Raw genomic sequence first — 20,471 nt, 5'->3', positions numbered from 1 at the left:
GACAGTTGATTTAATCTCTTCATGAATCATTTCTATTAGTCATATGAAGGTAACACAGTACTTATCTCACAGGTTTGTTGGAACCTAAGTCACTTGCATCAGCATGTAGCAAGTACATAGGTTTCCATAGATGTCATTTCTAGTATTATTCAGTTCAACAATATGTCCCTTCTTTCAGGGAACCCTAAGAAGAAGAGCTCTTACTTACTTCTGACCTGGCTCCAGAACTTTTTTCAAATGTCAGACAGAGTCTTGGATACTTCTTGCCTGGAAATGCAATAAAAATTCAAATGAGGAGAAGCAGAGTTCTTTTCTTTACTCACCTGGAACCTGTGAGACTGACATCAGGAATAGCTTTTCCTTTGAGGCAAAACTAGCTCTTACCCTAAGGAATGTTTTCTTTCATTGGCAGGCCAGAACAGGGTAACTACCTCAAAAGAGTACCACAACCCCAACATTCATATTTCCAAACGTCACTCCCAATTTTGCCAAGGCCTGGCTATTCTTACTGCTACATGTTCTGTATGATGATAGTGTACAGGGTACAGAACAGGTTTGGCTCTTAATAATTGGTCACTTGACACCAAATGATGCCATAATAATCAATGCTAGGCCATGCTGAGTTTTCCATTTCTACAGAGTGGTCCTTGCTCAATGGTGCAGAGAATTGTTCTGATTTATATGTCTGGGTAGTTTTCACAGTGTGTCCCTTTCAAATAAACTTTCTTGTCAAGTGTTTAGAGTGAGGAAGAGCTATACTCCGGAACCGATGAAAGTTTTCTATCTTAATCATTTTGGGCTGCTCTAACAAAAATGGCTTCTGCAACAGTTATTTTTCATAGTTCTGCAGCCTGGGAAGTCCAAAATGAAGGTGTTGGCAGATCTGGTGTTTGGTGAGGGCCCACTTCTGGTTTGTGGCTGGCTGTCCTCTGAGATCTTCACATGGTGAGGAACAGAGAGAGGGGAAGCAAGCTCTCCCATGTATCTTCTTATAAGAACACTAATCCCAATCACGAGGACTCTGCACTCATGATCTATTTACTTCTGAAATGGCTCCATCTCCAATGCTATTACCTTGGGGATTAGGTTTCAACATATGAATGTTTGAGGAACACAAACATTCAGTCTTTAGCACTTTATCTCATTGGGAATGGGAATTACATTTATAACATCAGCTAAAGCTTTGAATTTTACCTTTGCAGGCCAAGGTCACCTAGGGGTGCCAGGCTAGAATGGACCTAAGCCACCAACAGAGAGAACCTGTTACTGAGACTGAATTTTGGCCCAGTAATGTGGATTTTAATGAAGTCTGCCTTATATATGTCTTTTCTTCTCATTTTACGAAATTTACTCATCCAGCTTTATTGAAGTATGATTAACAAAAATTGTGCATATTTAAGGTGCACAATGTGATATTTTGGAGTATGTATACTTGTGAAATAATCATCACAATAAAGCTGATTAATATATGTATCATGTCACAGAGCTATCATTTTTTGTTCTAAGGACACTTGAGATCTACTCCTTAGCAAATTTCAAGAGTGAAACACATCATTGGCTATATTCACCATGCTGTATATTAGATTTCCAGAACTTAGTCATCTTACAAGTGAGAGTTTGTGTACTTTGGTCAGTATTTCCCCTCATCCACCCTCCAGTCTCTGGTAACCACTATTCTACTCTGTTACTATGAGTTCAATTAAAACAGACCTGTACCCCTGGGGATAAAAATATATGTTTATAAAAAATAAAAAGTTAAAAAAAAAAAAAACTTCATATATAAATGAGGTTGTGTGATATTTGTTTTTCTGTCTCTAGGTTATTTCACTTAATATAATGACCTCAATGTTAATCCATATTGTTGCAAATAGCAGAATTTCTTTCTTATTTAAGACTGAATAATATTCCGTTATATATATGTATATATTGTTATATATCATATACATTATATATATACATTTATATATATAAACTATCTACAAGCACCTTAAGTGTCCATTGACAGATTAATGGATAAGGAAAATGTGGTACTTAAGAAATGTTGTATATAAAGAAAATATACCACATTTTATTTATCCATTAATCTGTCAACAGACAAGTTGTTTATATATCTTGGCTACTGTAAGTAATGCTGCAATAAACCTAGGAGTGCAGATATTTCCTCTATACTCAGAAGGGGGATTGCTGGATCATATGGTAGTTCTGCTTTTAATTTTTTAAGGAACCTCAGTACAGTTTTCTATAATGATTTCACTAATAAACATTCACACCAATGGGGTGTGACATGCTTGTCAATACTTTTTATCTCTTGACATTTTGATAACTGCTGTCCTAAGAGCTATGAGGTAATACCTCACTGTGGTTTTTATTTACATTTCCCTGATAATTAGTGATATTGATCATCTTTTCATATACCTGATGGCCATTTGTATGTCTCCTTTGGAAAAATGTCTATTCAGGTTTTTCGCCTACTTTTATCTGGTGGTTTGTTTTTTGGCTGTTGAGTTGTATTGAATTGGTGCATATTTTGGATTTTAATCTCTTGTCGCATATATGGTTTGCAAATGTTTTCTCCTGTTTCAGAAGTTGCCTTTTCATGATGTGGATAGTTTCCTTTGCTGTTTTTCAAGCTTTAAGTTTGATGTGGTCCTGCTTATTTTCACTTTTGTTGCTTATGTTTTTGGTGTCAAATCCAAAAAAATTATTGCCAAGACCAATGTTGAGAACCTTTTTCACTGGGTTTTCTTTTAGGCTTCTGGGCTTACATTTAAATCTTTAATCAATTTTAGAGTTTTTTGTGTGTATGTATGGTGTAGATAAGGGTCCATTTTCATTATTTTTCATGTAGATATTCAGTGAGTTCAACACCATTTGTTGAAGAAATTACGCTTTTCCTATCATATATTCTTGTGCCCTTGTCATAGATTAGTTGATGGTATATACATTAGTATATTTCTGGGCTTTCTATTTTGTTCCACTGGTCCATGTATCTATTTTTATGCCATATGTTTTATTTTATGTCCATATGTCTATTTTCATATTGTTCTGATTACTGTAGCTTTGTAGTATAATTTGAAATCAGCAAGTGTAAGACCTCCAGTTTTGTTCTTTCTCAAAATTGCTCTGGCAACTTCGAATCTTTTATGGGTCCACATGAATTTTGGGATTGCTTTTTCTATCTCTGTGAGAAATACCATTAGAATTTTGATAGGGATTGTGGTGAATCTATGGATCAGTTTGGGTAGAATGGACGTTTTAACAATATTAACTCTTCCAGTGCATGAATGTGGAATATTTTTTCTATTTATTTGTATCTTCTGCAATTTCTTTCACTAATGTTTTATAGTTTCAGTGTGCAAATCTTTTTCCTCCTTGGTTAAATGTATTCCTAAGTATTTTATTCTTTTTGGTGCTATTATAAATGGAATTTTCTTAATTTGTTTTTCAGATAGTTTGTTGTTAATATATAGAACTGCTACTAATTTTTGTAATTTGATTTCTATCATGAACGTCACTGAATTCCTTTATTAATTTTAAATATTTTTAGGGGACTCTTTTGCATTTCTATGGAGAAGATTATGTCACCTGAAAACAGAGATAATTTTACTTCTTCCTTTCTGATTTGGATGTATTTTTTTTTTTTTTCTTGCCTAACTGCTGTGGCTAGGGCTTCCAGTACTATATTGAGGAGAAGTGGTGAAAATGGGCACCCTGATCTCATTCTTGATCTTATAGGAAAAGCTTTCTGCTTTTGAATATGATGTTAGCTATGGGCGTCTCATATATGCCTTTATTTTGTTGAGGTACATTTCTTCCTATACCTAATTTGAGACTTTTTATCATGGAAGGATGTTGAATTTTGTCAAGTAATTTTTTCTGTGTCTTTTGAGATGATCATATAACTTTTACTTTTGTTCTGTTAATATGACGTATCATATTTATTGATGTGTATATATTGAATCATTCTTGCAACCCTCGGATAAATTTCATGTGATCATGGTGTATGATCCTTTTAATGTGCTATTGAATTCAGTTTGCTAGTGTTTTTGTGGAGAATTTTTGCATCTGTGTCCATCAGGTTTATTGATCAACAATTTTATTTCCTTACAGTATACTTCTCTGGCTTTGGTGTGAGGGTAATTCTGGCCTTGTAAAATAAGTCTGGGAGTGTTTCTTAATCTTCAGTTTGGGGAAGAGTTTGAGAGGGATTGATATATATTTGGTAGATAGAATTCATCACTGAAGGAATCAGGTCTTGGATTTTTCTTTGCTGGGAAATTTTTAATTACTGGTTTAATCTCTTTATTCATTATTTTTCCATTAGTTTTCTACTTTGTAATTCATTTTGGTGTGTTGTATGTTTCTAGGAATTTATCCATTTCTTCTAGGTTACCCAATTTGTTGATGTATAATTATTCATACTAGTCCTTATGATACTTTTTATTTCTGTGGTGTTGACTGTAATTATTTGACCTGCCTGGAAGATCTCTGAAAACACCAGTCCCAGAGTTTATTTTTTATTTCTTATTTATTTATTTATTATTATTTTTTTTTACAGAGTTTATTTTTATTTGACCTGACTCAGAACTTGGTCACTGAGAGCAGCGTTTAATCCAGGGACATTAATTTAAAAAAAATCAAAGATAATTTTTTAATATTGGAAACTAGCCAAATGTCCATCAACTGATAAGCAGATCAGTAAAATGTGGCACATCCATAAATCAAATATCAGTTGGTAATAAAAAGGAATGAAGTAATGATACATGCTACAAAATTGAATACACTTTGCTATGTGAAAAAGTCAGATATAAAAGTTTACATAATGTGTGATTTTATTTATATGCGATGCCCAGAATAGGCAAATTTGTACAGAAAGTAAGTAGTTCAGTGGTTGCCATGGGTCGAGGGTGGCAGAAAGATAGGGTCTGACTACTAGTGGGTGTGGGATTTCTGTCTGGGGTGCTAAAAATATTCTGAAATTAGATAGTGATGATGTTTGCACAACTCTGTTAGCATATTAAAACTTCCTGCATTGCCCACTTTTTAAAAATTAATCAATTAATTAATTAATTAATTTTAAAGATTTTATTTATTTATTTGCCACAGAGAGAGAGAGAGAGAGAGAGAGAGAGTGAGCGCGCACAAGCAGGCAGAGTGGCAGCAGAGGCAGAGGGAGAAGCAGGTTCCCCACCGAGCAAGGAGTCCAATGTGGGACTCGATCCCAGGATGCTGGGATCATGACCTGAGCAGAAGGCAGCCACTTAACCAACTGAGCCACCCAGGCGTCCCTGCATTGCACACTTTAATATAGTGTATTTGATTGTACGTGAATTATATCTCAATAAAGCTGTTACTAAAATAATAAAGGATAAACAAAAATATACAGGGGCAAATAATAACAAAGGACATGCAGAGAAAAGTGCATACATACATCCCTCCATAACATGAACTTTTCATGAACCATGTATTTCCCTGGTAGTAAAATTGAGTATGTTTTCATATGTTTATTTTATTTTGAATATTCATCTATTTAAATTGCCTGCCTCTAATTTTCGACTGCTTTTCCTTTGGTTGTTTGATTTTGTTCTGATTCATTTGTACATGCTCTGCATATACTCTGTTTGCTAATTTTTCAGACAGGTATTTCAAATATCCTTTCTCGGTCTATTGGTTGTTTTTCTCTATTTATAAGATTTTTATTGAAACACATTCCCTTAAATGTCAATTGTATCAATCTTCTGGTTTGTGCTTTAAGACACTCATCCCTGGGTGGTCCAGGTCGCTCGGTCAGTTAAGCATCTTCTTTTGGCTCAGGTCATGATCCCAGGCTCCTGGGATCTAGCCCCACATTGGGCTCCCTGCAGGGAGCCTGCTTCTCCCTCTGCCCCTGCCCCTGCACATGTGCTCTCTCTCTTGCTCATTCTGTCTCTCAAATAAAATCATAAAAAAAAAAAAAAAGAAAAAAGAGAAAAGAGACTCATCCCGACCCTTAGGTCCTGTTGATATTTGTCCTCTCTTCTTTATTTGTTCTTCAAGGTTCACATATATATTAAAATTAGTCTTTTCTGTACTTAAAAAGCCCTTTGTGACAGCATGTCCCTATAAACAGAGATCTTGAACTGCCACCTCTTTCTGTTTATCTCTGCTAAGTCAGATCATTGATTGTAAATTGGAAAGAAAAGGGGTATACTTGGATCTTTCTTCCTCTTTAACTCCTCCTAAGATAATCCTTCAGGGAGATTCCCTTAAAACTTGAAACGGAAATGACATTGAGGCAAGCTGCCCTTGGAAACCTCAGATTACCTCTGAATCTCAATAGCTTCTTTTCAATGCTTTGCTGTTTAGGTCATTATAATTACATGCCAGTATAATCCTTGAATTTTGACAGTGAAACCACCAAGTCATGGAGACACTGGCAGAGAATATGGTGGGGGACAGTTTTTCTCAGGGACAGTTCATTTTTCTTCTTTTGCTCTGATGCTTTCAACAGGAGTGCTTCTGCTGTCTTTGAAAACTTTGAATTTACATGTTTTGGTAACACTGAAATAGGACATATGTTATTGGAGAGAATGGGCAAGAAGACTCAGTAGAATTTTACACTGTGAAGAAGCTGAAGGAAGCACGTTTCAGAAGGATAATAGATACATTTTTAAACATTTGGGAAAAAAATTCACTTTTACTTGCTAATGTATTCTATAGATCAAGAATGGTAACTCACTTGTCTATCAAAGCTCTGTGATCCACAAGCAGGAGAAAAAAAAATTAGTTCAGGACTGCATATGTAAAAATGCAAAACGTGCTTTCATTTAAGAAAATTACCCATTAACCTAACAATAACAGAGAACACACATTTTTATACAATCACTACAACTTCTGACAAAAATATGCTTCAGTTCTACATTATTGCTAGCACATTTCTCACATCTAGTAATGACTTAAGTTTGTCTGTTGGTTTAGAATGTGTGACATTGTCACGTACATTCATATTTGATTTTCAAAATAAGCCTATGATAGATAAAGGAAGTGCTTTATTTTTATTTTTCTTATAAACAAAGTGAGATTCAGAGGGATTATACAATTAGTCTAAAGTTAGAGAGTGGCAGAACTGGAACTGAAATTCCTACCTCAGTCTTTTTTAAGCAATACCAAGAGGAAAGGAGGATTTGCAGAACAATAGCAGTGGAGATAAATAAAGAGCAGATAAAAGGCATAGCTGGAGATTCTTTTTTTTTTTTTAAAGATTTTATTTATTTATTTGACAGAGATCACAAGTAGGCAGAGAGGCAGACAGAGAGAGAGGAAGGGAAGCAGGCTCCCTGCTGAACAGAGAGCCGGATGTGGGGCTCAATCCCAGGACCCTGGGATCATGACCCTAGCCAAAGGCAGAGGCTTTAACCCACTGAGCCACCCAGGCACCCCATAGCTAGAGATTCTTGACAACAAAAACAATGAAAAAGAACAGTGGACTTACTGTGTGTTAGTACCCTAACATCCTTGACTTAGAGATATTGTGACATTTATTTACCTTACTGTTGTTAAGTTTTAAGTGGTATTAAGGGGCTGCACCATTTTACAATGCAATTAGGAGTGTATTGGGTTTCCAATTTCTCCACATACTTGCAGGAACTTAGTATTACGTCTTTTTGTTTATAGTCATTACTCTGCAGGTAAAATGGTATCTCATTGTGTATAATGATTCACATTCTCCAGATGGTTAATGATATGGATTACCTTTTCATCTGCTTATTGATCATTTGTATACCTTATTTGGAGAAATGTCTCTTCAGATCTTTTGACAATTTTTAGTTGAGTTCTTTACCTTTTTGTTGAATTTTATGTGTTCAATTTATTTTTCCTTTGCTCAAGCTTTTGGTGTCATATTTGGAAAATCTTTGCCCAATGCACAGTTATGGCAATTTATATCTATGTTTTCTGGTAAGAATTTTTAAAAAATTTTATTTATTTGAGAGAAGAGAGAAAACATGAGTTGGGGGGACAGTGGGAGAGAGGGAAGCAGACCCTCCCTGTTGAACAGGGAGCCAGACATGGGGCTCAATCCCAGGACCCCAAGATCATGACCTGAGCTGAAGGAAGATGCTTAACTGATGCCACTCAGGTGCCCCTCTGGTAAGAATTTTATAGTTTCATCTCTTTACATCTATAGCTTTGATCAGTTGCTAATTACTGTTTGTATATGGCTCATTATTTTGCATAGGACATCCAGTTGGACCAGCATCATTTGTTGAAAGATGATTCATCATTGGGATATTTTGGCACCCTTGTCAAAAAACCAATCGACCATAAAAGTAAGGGTTTATTTCTCGACTTTCGGTTCCGTTTCATTGACTTAACATTTATCTTTAATGCCAGTGCCATACTGTCTTGATTACTATAGCTTTGTAGTAAGTTTTGACATCAGAAATTGTAAGTACTCCAGCTTTGTTCTTCTTTTCCAAGATATTTTTGGCTATTTTGAGCCCTAGAATTTCTATTTGAACTTTTGGATCAGCTTTTTAATTTCAGCAAGGAAGGGAGGTAGGATTTTGATAGGGATTTATTGACACTATAGATGAATTTGGGTAGTGTTGTCATCTTAACAGTATTAAGCATTCCAGTCCATTATTATAGAATGTCTTTTTAGTTATTTAGGTCTTTTTATATTTCTTTCAAAAATGTTTGTATTTTCAAGGCTCATCCATATTTAAACATGTATTAGAACTTTCTTCTTTCCTTTATGACTGAAAAATATTGTTGAACTATAAGAATACCATATTTTGTTTATCTATTCATCTGTTGTTGAATACTCGGGTTGTTTCCATCTTTTGGCTATTGTGAATAATACTGCTATGAACATTGACCTATAAACATTTGTTTGAGTCCCTAATTTCAATTCTTTTGGGTATATACCTAGTAGTGGCATTATTAGGTCATGTGATAATTCAATGTTTAGATTTTTGAAGAACCACCAAACTTTTCCACAGTGGTTGCACAATCTTACATCCCTACCAGTAATGTGTAAAGGTTCCAATTTCTCCATATCTTTGCCAATACCTGTTAGTTTTTGTAATTTTTATTGTAGTCATCCTAATGGGTGTGAAGTGGGATCTCATTTTGGTTTTGATTTGCATTTCTCTAATGACCAAATCTACTGAGCATCCTTTCTTAACTATTCGAATGTCCTCTCTGGAGAAATGTCTAAGTTTTTTTTTTTTCCATTTTCATTTGTTTTTTTTTTTTTGTGGTCTAATTGTAAAAGTTTATTATGGTTTCTGATAATCCTTTTTCAGAGATATGATTTGCATATATTTTCCCATTCTGTATGTTTGTCTTCTCACTTTCTTTATAATATCCTTTGATAGTGAAAAGTTTTAATTTCAATGAAGCTCAGTTTATCTATTTTTTTTTTTTTTGGTTACTCATGTATTTGAGGTCATATCTAAAAATTCCTTGCCCAGTCCAAGGTCACAAATTTTTACCCCCATGGTTGCTTCTAAGACTTATGGTTTCAGTTTTTCATGTACACTTGAGTTAATTTTTATATATGGTATGAGATAGGTATCTAAAATCATTCTTTTGCATGTGGACATCCAATTGTAAAGAGACTGTTCTTTCCCCGTTGAGTGGATGTGGCCACCTCGTCAAAAGCTAATTGGCCATAGATCTACAGGTTTATTTCTGCAACCCAATTCTAATTCCATTTGGCTGCATGTCTATTCTTATGCCAGTACCATACAGTTTTGCTTACTATAGCTTTGTAGTTAGCTTTTAATTTTAGAAGTGTAGGTCCTCAGACTTTATTCACCTTTTTCAATATTGTCTTGGTTTTTCAGGGTCCCTTGGAATTCCATATGAATTTGAGGATCATCTTTTCCATTTTTATATATTTTTAGAGATTTTATTCATTTTTTGACAGAAGAGAGAAAGCACAAGCAGGGGGGGGCAGTAGATAGAGAACCTGAGCTGGGAGCCGGATGCGGGGCTCCATCCCAGGCCCCTGGGATCATGACCTGAGCTGAAGGCAGATGTTTAATGAACTGAGCCCTCCAGGCACCCTCAGCTATTGGGGTTTTGATAGTGATTATGTTGAACCTGCTGTTAGTTCACTTTGGGTAGTATGGATATGTTAACAATATTGTCTTTCTACCCTAATCCAGTATTATTGGCCTGCCATGCCTGGGTTCGAGTATCTGCCCATGATTGGGGGCTGCTTGGAGTGTGGGAGCCCCCAACCTCTCAGCTACACTTACCAGATTTAGCTTATTCAACTTAGAGTTGGAGAAGGTGAGAATTGTTGGTGGCCTGCTTCTCCTGGGGGCATACAGTAAGCCCTTGACTGGGAGCTCTGTGGGGACAGAGCCCCATCTTCTTTGCCACACCTTCTCTGTGTAGAGCGTCTGCCAGGCAGATCTGGGAAAGGGGAGAAAGGAAGTGGGTTGTGGCTCAAGGGCCACAGACCCAGTGTTCTCATGGATATTTGGTAGATCTTCTAGAATGAATGCTTCTTCATTTGTTACATACCCTTAATACAATTAAGAGACTAAATGACTGTTTTTTAAAAGAACGTGTTTTGTTTTGTTTTTGTTTTTGTTTTACCAGTTATGTTATTATCCCCCCCATGCTGGAATTCTGTAGAAGTGTTCCCTTAGGCTTTTAATGTTTGGTTTCTGTATTAGTTTCTCCCATTTCTTTTGTGACATGGGTCATTTGTTGTTTCTTTTTTTCCCCCCTTGCTCAGCCTAAAGTATATAAATCTATTATTCCTTTAAAGATTGAACTTTAGATTTTGTTGATTTCCTCTCTCACATATACTTTTTCTATTTTATTCATCTCTGTTCTTATCTTTATTATTTATTTCCTTCTATTTTCTTTTATGGTTAATTTAGTGCTTTTGCTACTATCTTGAGATGGTAGCTTAGATTAGTAAAGTTCAGTCTTTCTTCTTTTCTAATGTACACATTTAAAGCTGTACGTTTCTGGGGAGACTGGCTGGCTGGGTTGGTGGAGCATGTGACTCTTGATCTCAGGGTCGTGGGTCTGAGTACTGTGTTGGGTGTAGAGATTACTTAAAAATAAAATCTTAAAAAAATAAAGCTATATATTTCTTTCTAAACACTGCTTTAGCTGCATACCTCAAACTTTATCTCATATTTTTATTATCCTTCCACTTAAATATTTTCTAATTTCCATTCTGACTCTTTCTTGACCCATGAGATATTTAGAAGCATGTTCCTTAATTTCCAAACACTTGGTAGTATTCTAATTAAATTTTTTATTGTTTTTATTCTAATTGCACCATGTTCGAAGAATATATTCTGAATGATTTCAAGCATTTTACATTTGCTGAGGTTCATTTTACAATCACATTTGTTCAATCTCAGAAAACAGTCCATGTGTAGTTAAAAACTATGTACATTTGGCCCTCAAGCAGTGTGGGGAATAGGGGTGCCAACCCTCCACACAGTAAAAAAGTCTGTGTATAACTTTTGAGTTTCCAATTTCTAGCCTACTGTTGGCTGGAAGCCTTACTGATAACAGAAACAGTTGATTAGCACGTATTTTCTATGTTATATGTATTGCACACTCTGTTCTTATGATAAAGTAAGCTAGAGAAAAAAGATGTTATTAAGAAAGTTATAAGGAAGAGAAAATACATTTGCAGTACTGTATTATAAAAAATCCATGCATAAATGAACCCATGCAGTTTAAATCCATGTTGTTCAAGGGTCAACTGCATATTCTACTGTAGTTTTTATGCAGTATAAATTAATTTCTTGAGAAGGGAGTTGGGGGAAATTGGAAGGGGAGGTGAACCATGAGAGACTATGGACTCTGAAAAACAATCTGAGGGTTTTGAAGGGGTGGGGGGTGGGAGGTCGGGGTACCAGGTGGTGGGTATCATAGAGGGCACGGATTGCATGGAGCACTGGGTGTGGTGCAAAAATAATGAATACTGTTATGCTGAAAATAAAAAATAAATTAAAAAAATAATTTCTTTTCACATAAAATCTTTATATTAGGTCAAATTTGTTAAGTGTGTTTTTTAGGTTTTCTATATCTTTATAGATTTTTTTCCTGCTCATTCCATTGAGCTATTTTGAGAGATGTATTATAGTATTCAAGCTATTCCACAATGAGATTTGTGAATTTGCCAATTTCCCCCCCACTTTTTTTTTGTCAATGTTGTATTTTGAAACTCTGTTACAGGGTGTATAAAGAATAAACAGACCTGTATGAATTGAGCGAACAGTGCCCAAAGATTGCCCTGACTTCAGACACTAGCCACAAGTTTAGGAATCCTGAGGCCTACAAATTTGGGGGTTCCCATGACCATTTTCGCTTTAATAATTCATCAGAATGACTCACAGAACTCACACAAATACCATACTTATGATTACAGTTGTGTTAGGGCAAAAGGCTACAAGTCAGAACCAGTCAAAGGAAGAGAGGGATAAGGTGGAGCCTGAGAGGGTTCCAATCCTGAGGCTTCTGTCTTCCTCAGGGTCATGTTATCCTCCAGGCATGCATGTATGATAATATTCAAAGAATATTACTAGCCGGGGAAGCTGACTTGAGCTTTTGGTGTCTGTGCTTTTTAATGGGAATTGACCACATCCAATGTGCCAAAAGTATTGTATCCCAGGAAATCTTTCGTTCATGGGCAAACTGGGATGGTTGGTTATTCTACTGAGACCTGCCTGATCTCAGAGTCTTTTAAAAAATTTTTATTTAAGTATTTGAGAGAGAGAGAATGGGACCATGAGAGGGGGAAAGGTCAGAGAGAGAAATTGACTTCCTGCTGAGCAAGGACCCTGATGCAAGACTTGATCCAGGAATGACCTGAGCAAAACAAAGGCAGTCACTTAACCAACTGAGCCACCCAGGAACCCTGATCTCAGGTTCTTAATTACTGTGTTATATTGCTTTCCTGAAAGCAATATAATATTCAAATATTCAAAGATTTGTTGTCATTCAGTATGATTTTCAGAGTCTTGCCAAGTCATCTGGCACTTCTCTGTGTGCTTGAGTAGAAAAGCCAAGACCGTTGGTAGAAGTTACAAGATGTGGTGTCGTTTCAATATAAGAAGGAACTTAGTAACAGCCTGTTCTGTCCAAATATAGGGTTCCTTGACTCTAAGTGTTATACTTTGTCTTGTGTTTTTGTTCAAACCAGTGCAAGATACTAAATATACTTCCGTTAAATTTTAGTCTTATTTGCTTCAGCATATTTCCGAAATCTTTGACTGTTGTTTTTAGTACAGGTTCTGTGATGCTGCATTTTAGATATACCTTCTAAATTCATGTAATTCATAATAATCCATGTAGGCCTTCACCCGAGTCATTGACACATAAGCAGCATGTCTGCTCATTTATTTATAATCCTGCCTCACAAATTTTGAAGCAGCTTGCAATGAAAAAAAACAAGACCTAGTATGTTAGCACATAAATGCGGAATCTTTAAATACTACAGTGAAGAGAATTCTGCATGGGACTAAAATAACATTGGCTGAACAGTGAGCTTTCATCTGGATTCACTTAATTGAAGGCTATCACATATAATGTCTAGAAGCCTGCATCTTGCTTCATTCTTCTATAAATACAACTTTTCCGCAGTGTTTTAAAAATAGGAACTCTACAGCACTAGATATGGGACTGTATTAAAGAGTGAGGGCCCGACACTGCTGGGTGGCAATGGGGACATGCTTTAGAAACCAGACAGTTCAGTCGTGTTACGATGTTGACAAATAGGAATTTTCTCAGCAGGCATTATTTTCTCTACATTTAACTTATCACCAAACAAATTAGTATTATGTAAGTGTTCCTGAAACAACATTTATGGTTGGTACTTGGAAGGTTGACAAACTGGGTTACTCTGTGGTTTTTAATTTGGGTGGCAATGATACAATAATAGCATAATAGAGTCACACTGCCTAAATTCAAATCCCAGTTCTGACACTTTGAAGCTGATGGCCTTGGGACATTAACTTCACATTTTTCTGTCAGAGTCTTCTCACTTATAATTTAGAAACGGTGGGAGTGAGAGTGATGATAATAAGAAGGACCCCACATCAAGAGTCTGTTGCAAAGAATAAATAAGTTGACGTATCAGAAACACTGGTTCTCAACCTCAGCTACATATTGCAATCACCTGGTGAACTTAAAAAAAGGATTAATGCTTAGACTGACATCACCCTCCAATATTCTAATTTAATTGGTTTCCATCAAGGCCTGGTCATCTGGAATTTTATAGCTCCCCAGATGATTCTAATTTATAGTCAAGGTTAAAAATCCCAGATCCAAAGTAATTATAAGAGCACCTGGCAAATATCAAGCATTTGGTAGGTGTTAGTTATTATCAGTCTTCAGAAGTTGGGGTGATAGTTTTCTTAGGTTTTTATAAACAAAATTAGAAAGTTATCTGTGAATGAAAACTACCTTTTACATATTCTTGTTAACATAACTTCCCTTTCTCAATAGCATAATAGGTTTAAGATTTTGGTTTTTATTTTATTTACACAATTTATTCCCACTGTGGTCTACTTTTCTTTACCCTGGCAGGGAAAAACAAGTTGTAATCCAACAATACTGACCTGATGCATACAGATAAATGTGCAGTTTGTTCCAGATTTATTCCATAAACTGTCTTTTAAAAGTATTAAATTGAGAAGTTCTTTTTTTCTTGCCCATTCTGATTTACACAGCAAGCCCTAGATGACGGATTTATAGGGAAATCAACCTCCCAGTCCATAGAGTCCATGTGCAAGGTCTTGATAACCTTCCACCCACCACAACATTGAAGTCATCTGATTATTATCTTATAATTTATGAAGAGTTCATAGAGATTAAAGGATTTTCAAACTGTAGTCAGATCTTTAAAACAGCATGGTCCTTAGGAGAAGACAAAAGCCCTAAATTGTATTTCTTATTTAGGAGACAAATCTCGACTCAGAAAGAAGTCTGTATGAGTCCATGATGTCCCTCCTTAGTCTCTCATCCTCTACTAACATATTTTATTCTAGGGGTTCCTGGCTGGCTCAGTCAGTGGAGCTTTGCAACTCTGGATCTCAGGGTTGTAAGTTCAAGCCCCACCATAAGTGTTTAAAGCTTACTTGAAAAAAAAAAAAAAGAAAAAACTCAAACAAATTTTCTTCTTATATGTAGAAAGTAAAATGCCTAAAGGCCTTGAAAATGGGGATGCTTATTATAAAATATAGGTCTCTTTTAAATATCTGATACTAAAACTCAGAGGAAGAGCTTATACATTATAATTTTTGTTTTGAGGACCAATTTAGCCACATTCCAGGACTAAGAGCTCAACCATTAGAAGATATTTAAAAAAGGGCCTCTATCTTGTCTAGAAGTTACAACTATGAATTTTCTTAGTCTTAACTGAAACTGTAGCTGCAGGTTGAATAAGATGACCTGAAATTGGCAAATTATTTCATTCAGGTGGATGTACACTGTCCTCAGGCAATTTTTTGTATTATAAGTGTCTGGAGGTTTTAGATCTAAATGATCTGCAACGAAGTAGGGGTAGCTAGAGATTTAATCGAATGAGGAAGGTTACCTTAAATCAATGATTCTCAGTTATAGATGTCTTGCCACAGATATATGGAGCCCTTCCCCAGTCATACTAAGTCAGAATCTCTGGGGGTGGGCAAGAATAAACATATTTAAAAATCCTAAATGTGATTTGTCTGAACTACAGCTGGGAAGAGTTGAATTAGATATTATCGAGGGATAAACCCTCAGTGAGAGATAAAATGTTTACTTCAACTGCAGTAAGTATAGAACCTTGTAGCACAGTGCTAGTGACCTCCCTCCAGGGTGAAATTGATCCATTCATCCATAGGCTTCAGCATGTTAATTTAACTAACTAAACTCACCTGGTCATATCATTTGACTCATATTTTCCCATTTAATTCATGAAGCTAATCAGAAGTATTTTGCAAAAAACCTTTCAAAACAATAAAAGAAGAAATATTTTGCCAGATGTTTTTGAAAGCCCAGATACATTATATCTGTTATTACTAGTTTTTGGCAGCCTTATTTTAAAAGGAAGTGATATCTGAAACTTACTTTCATATGGTTCAGAAAAGGGAGAAAATTTTACATATATATAAACGATATTTGTGTGTATATATGTACACACACGCAGATCTTCGTGTATATACAGTAGTCCTCCCTTATCTCTGGGGGATACTTTCCAAGACACCCCCCCTTCCAGTGGATGTCTTAAACTGAAACTAGTACTGAACTGTTTGTTTTGTTTGTTTGTTTGTTTTTTAAAGATTTTATTTATTTATTTATTTGACAGACAGAGATCACAGTAGACAGAGAGGCAGGCAGAGAGAGGGGAAGGGAAGGAAGCAGACTCCCTGCTGAGCAGAGAGCCCGATGCGGGACTCAATCCCAGGACCTTGAGACCATGCATGACCCGAGCCGAAGGCAGCGGCTCAACCCACTGAGCCACCCAGGTGCCCAGTACTGAACTGTTTTTATACTGTTTTATTTTTTAATAAAATTTTCAAAAGATTTTATTTATTTATTTGAGAGAGAGAGAAAGAGAGCCTAAGAGGGGAGAAGGTCAGAGGGAGAAGCAGACTCCCCATGTAGCTGGGAGCCTGATGCAGGACTTGATCCCAGGACTCCAGGATCATGACCTGAGCTAAAGGCAGATGCTTAACCAACTGAGCCACCCAGGAGCCCTTTATACTGTTTTATTTTAACCTATGTTTTATACTATGTTTAACTGTGTTACTATGTTTTACATACCTATGATAAAGTTTAATTTATACATTGGACACAGTGAGAGATAAATAATAGTAACTAATAATAAAATAGAAGAATTATAACAACAAACTGTAACAAAAGCTATGTGAACGTGGTCTGTCTCTCAGAATATTTTATCATACTCTACTCACCTTTTCCTTCCTGGAATGATGTAAGGTGAGAAATGCCTATATGATGAGAAGTGAGGGGAATGACAGACCTTGTTACATAGTTAGGTTGCTATTGACTTTCTGATTGTATGTTGGAAGGAGGACCATCTGCTTCTGGCCTGCTGTTGATTGAAACCATGGAAGGTAAAACCATGAATAAAAGGGATTAATGGAGAGAGAAGGGAAGAGGGGAGGAGGGGGAGGAGGAATGGAAGGGAAAGGCAAAGGGGGAGGGAGAGAGCGCTAGTGCAAATGTGGTGAAATTTTAACATTTGGAGAAGCAAAGTGAAGTATAAATGTATGTTCATTGAATTTATTCTTCCAACTTTTCTAGACCTGTAATTTTTCAAAAGAAAAAAGTTAGAAATTAAAAAGTGAGGACATTCTAGTGGGATTAGCTGCTGATGAATCCATGAATCATGAATTCATGAGGGCCTCATGAATACAACTTTTTTTTTCTTTGGAGTGTTTGAAAATCGATCTGTTAATAACTATTCTGCAATTCAACTTTTCTCCAGTTTTGAGCATTGAGGCAATGCTCGTCTATATTCAAATTCGTATTTCTTGTCCTTTATTTTATTTATTGGGTACTCATCTTTACCAGGCACCATGCTGGCTGTATAGTGATGAATAAAAGATAAATCCCTATTTTGCTATCTTAGTGACCTGTATAATCTGGGTCATTTATCTTGATTTCTCCAGAACCATACCATTTACACTTCCCTGAGTAAACCCCACCCTGTTCCACTCCAATACTCCAATGACATAGCTGGGGGCATTCTCATCAACTTAGCGTATCTTTCCACCCCGGGTTTGTCCTTGTTGAAGTCTTATTCATTTGCAAAGTCCAGATTAAATAAGACAGTCACAATAAGCCCTCTTGAGATTTTATGGGAGGAATTGATCTTTCTCCCCTGACTCAACACTAGCAATTTTAACCTGTTATATGTTACACATTGCTTTGTCATTCTGAGAATATCTCAGATTATGAGCCCTAGAGAGAAGACTGTTTTATTCATCTTATGTCTTGCCAAAGAGATTTCAGCGGCGTGCCTGGTACATGTGTGCTTGTTCAATCAACTTGAGAAATTTCCAGAATAGTCCTATGTTTATATCCATAAGATTTTTGTCACATTGAAATGGAATCTTTTGAATCCATACATTTTACTAAATTTATGTTTATATATATTTTTATTTTTTTAATTAAGTAACCTCTACATGCAAGGTGGGGCTTGAACTCACAACCCTGAGATCAGGAGTCACACACCCTCTGATTGAGCCAGCCAGGTGCCTCTGTTTTACCTAATTCAAGGTTGCAGAGTCTTCTTATTATGTATGTTAGAATGCCCTTTCCAACCACATTTCTCTCTTTCAAGTTGAAGGCTTTTCTCTTTCATGGAAAAGGAAGAAGAAAAGTGGAGTCATGTTGCTTACTTTTGGTCATTTAGTAATATTACAACATTTGCTCTAAGCAGTCACCTTGCTGATTTTTTTTTCTTTTGTCTCACAGGTAGCTAAACAAATTAAAGACCCTCTTTTTGGTCTTTAACATGGTTTTTAGCTTTAGCTCACACAGATTTAGTTTGTTGATACTGTTTGTGTATGCTTGGACCATGCTTTTGGTTTTTGTCCTTGGCTATAGGATGTTCTTTGTCTCTTTTGTAAAGATCCAGATCCTTTGAAAGACAGGCAATCAGCAATGTGATTTTGTCACCTCCCCCTCCCCTTTCTAATAGCCACAAACTCATATCTAAAGACAAAGTGTAGTGGTTAGGAAGAGGTGTTTAGGTGTCAAGCCCATTTGGGTTTAATGTTGTTCTTGTCTTCTACTAGAATTTCTTTTTCTGTGACACTGGGATAAGAACATTTATTTCCTCAGAAAATAGTGAAGACAATAAAATATAATGAATGTGAAGTATTTAAGATAATTCCTGGCACATAATAAACCTTTATTGTTAGAAATAGTCACAAATATTGAGATTTTCCAGATTAGTGATCCTGCAAAACTGAGTGGTAATGTGTCAAAGTATTAGAGTCAAACCTATTAATACCACTCTACTTAATTTTGTTTATTTTTAGTCTTTTAAATCTGAATCTGAAGCAGACTCCCTGCCCAGCACAGAGCCCAAAGTGGGGCTTGATCTCACAACCCTGAGATCATGACCTGAGTCAAAATCAAGAGTTAGTCGTTTAGCTGACAGAGCCATCCAGGCGCCCCAGTACTACTCTATTTTAAATCCTAGCCTTTGATGATTTGAGGAAACATGCAAAATGTAGATCACGCATATCTCACAGGACTGTTGGAAAAATTAAAAGAAATAATTCATGTAGAGCACTTAGCTCACTACTTACCTTATTGTAAACACTCAGTAAATATTGGCTATTATGATTTTGGTTATTAATAAAGAAACATTCATGAAAAAGACTTGCACTTTTGAGTGATTCTAATGCTAAAACCTTAAAGCAGTAGTTTATTTTAGACATTGCATTAAAGTAGGATTATTGCTTCTCTTCTACAATTAACCCCACTCAGTTATATAATCACAGAATTGTTCCTTCCTCCTTGGATATTGTTTTAATAAATAGCCTCCTCACTCACAAATAAAATCTCTGTGATTGTATCACTCCCTTTTTGGCATCTTTCGGGGTCCCAAATATTCACATTCAGCGATACAAGTAGACAAATCATCCTAACTTATTCATAGGAAAGTACATTTGCACTTAACTACATGAACATGAGATTTGTAGTTTGATCTGATTGCCCAAGGGAAAATGGAGGAGCGGTACCCCCATTTTTGTTTCTGTTGGGTGTATGAAACAGTGCTAGGTGCTTTACATACATTATGTTACTTTATTCTTACATGATTGGTATTTTTAAATGGATCAGGTAACTAAGGTTCAAGGAGATTTGGCAACTTGCCCAAATTTGCATAGTTCGTGAGTGATGGAGTATGAATTTGAACCCCCTTCACTCTGACATTAGAACCCCAACTCTACCATTCTGCATCCCCAAATATCCAGCTTTTGGTTTTGATGCACTGATACTTTCCATGAAGGTGCTTCAGTGTTCAAGCTTACAAAGACGATGCTATATCAGGACAATAGTCAAGCAGACTTTATCGAAAGTGATCCCAGATAGATCTGTCTTGTTAGTACCTACAAGATAGCATTAAAGCAAAGTTGCAGTATATTACCTGTGGTTACATAACTCCATTGTATTGGGTTATATGGAGGCAAGTGCAATATATTTCCAGCATGATGCAAATATGACTGCTGAATGAATGACCGTATGGCTGGCCTATGTTTCAGTTCATTAGGGATAAATAGTAAGTGACAAACGTTTCTTTTTCTTTTTCTTTTTTTTTTAAGATTTTATTTATTTATCAGAGAGAGAGAGGGAGAGAGAGCGAGCACAGGCAGACAGAATGGCAGGCAGAGGCAGAGGGAGAAGCAGGCTCCCTGCTGAGCAAGGAGCCCGATGTGGGACTCGATCCCAGAACGCTGGGATCATGACCTGAGCCGAAGGCAGCT

Source organism: Mustela nivalis (genome assembly GCF_964662115.1).
Source record: "Mustela nivalis genome assembly, chromosome: X".
In the NCBI taxonomy this organism is placed as follows: Eukaryota; Metazoa; Chordata; class Mammalia; order Carnivora; family Mustelidae; genus Mustela; species Mustela nivalis.
Note: the sequence above shows the minus strand (reverse complement) of the source record.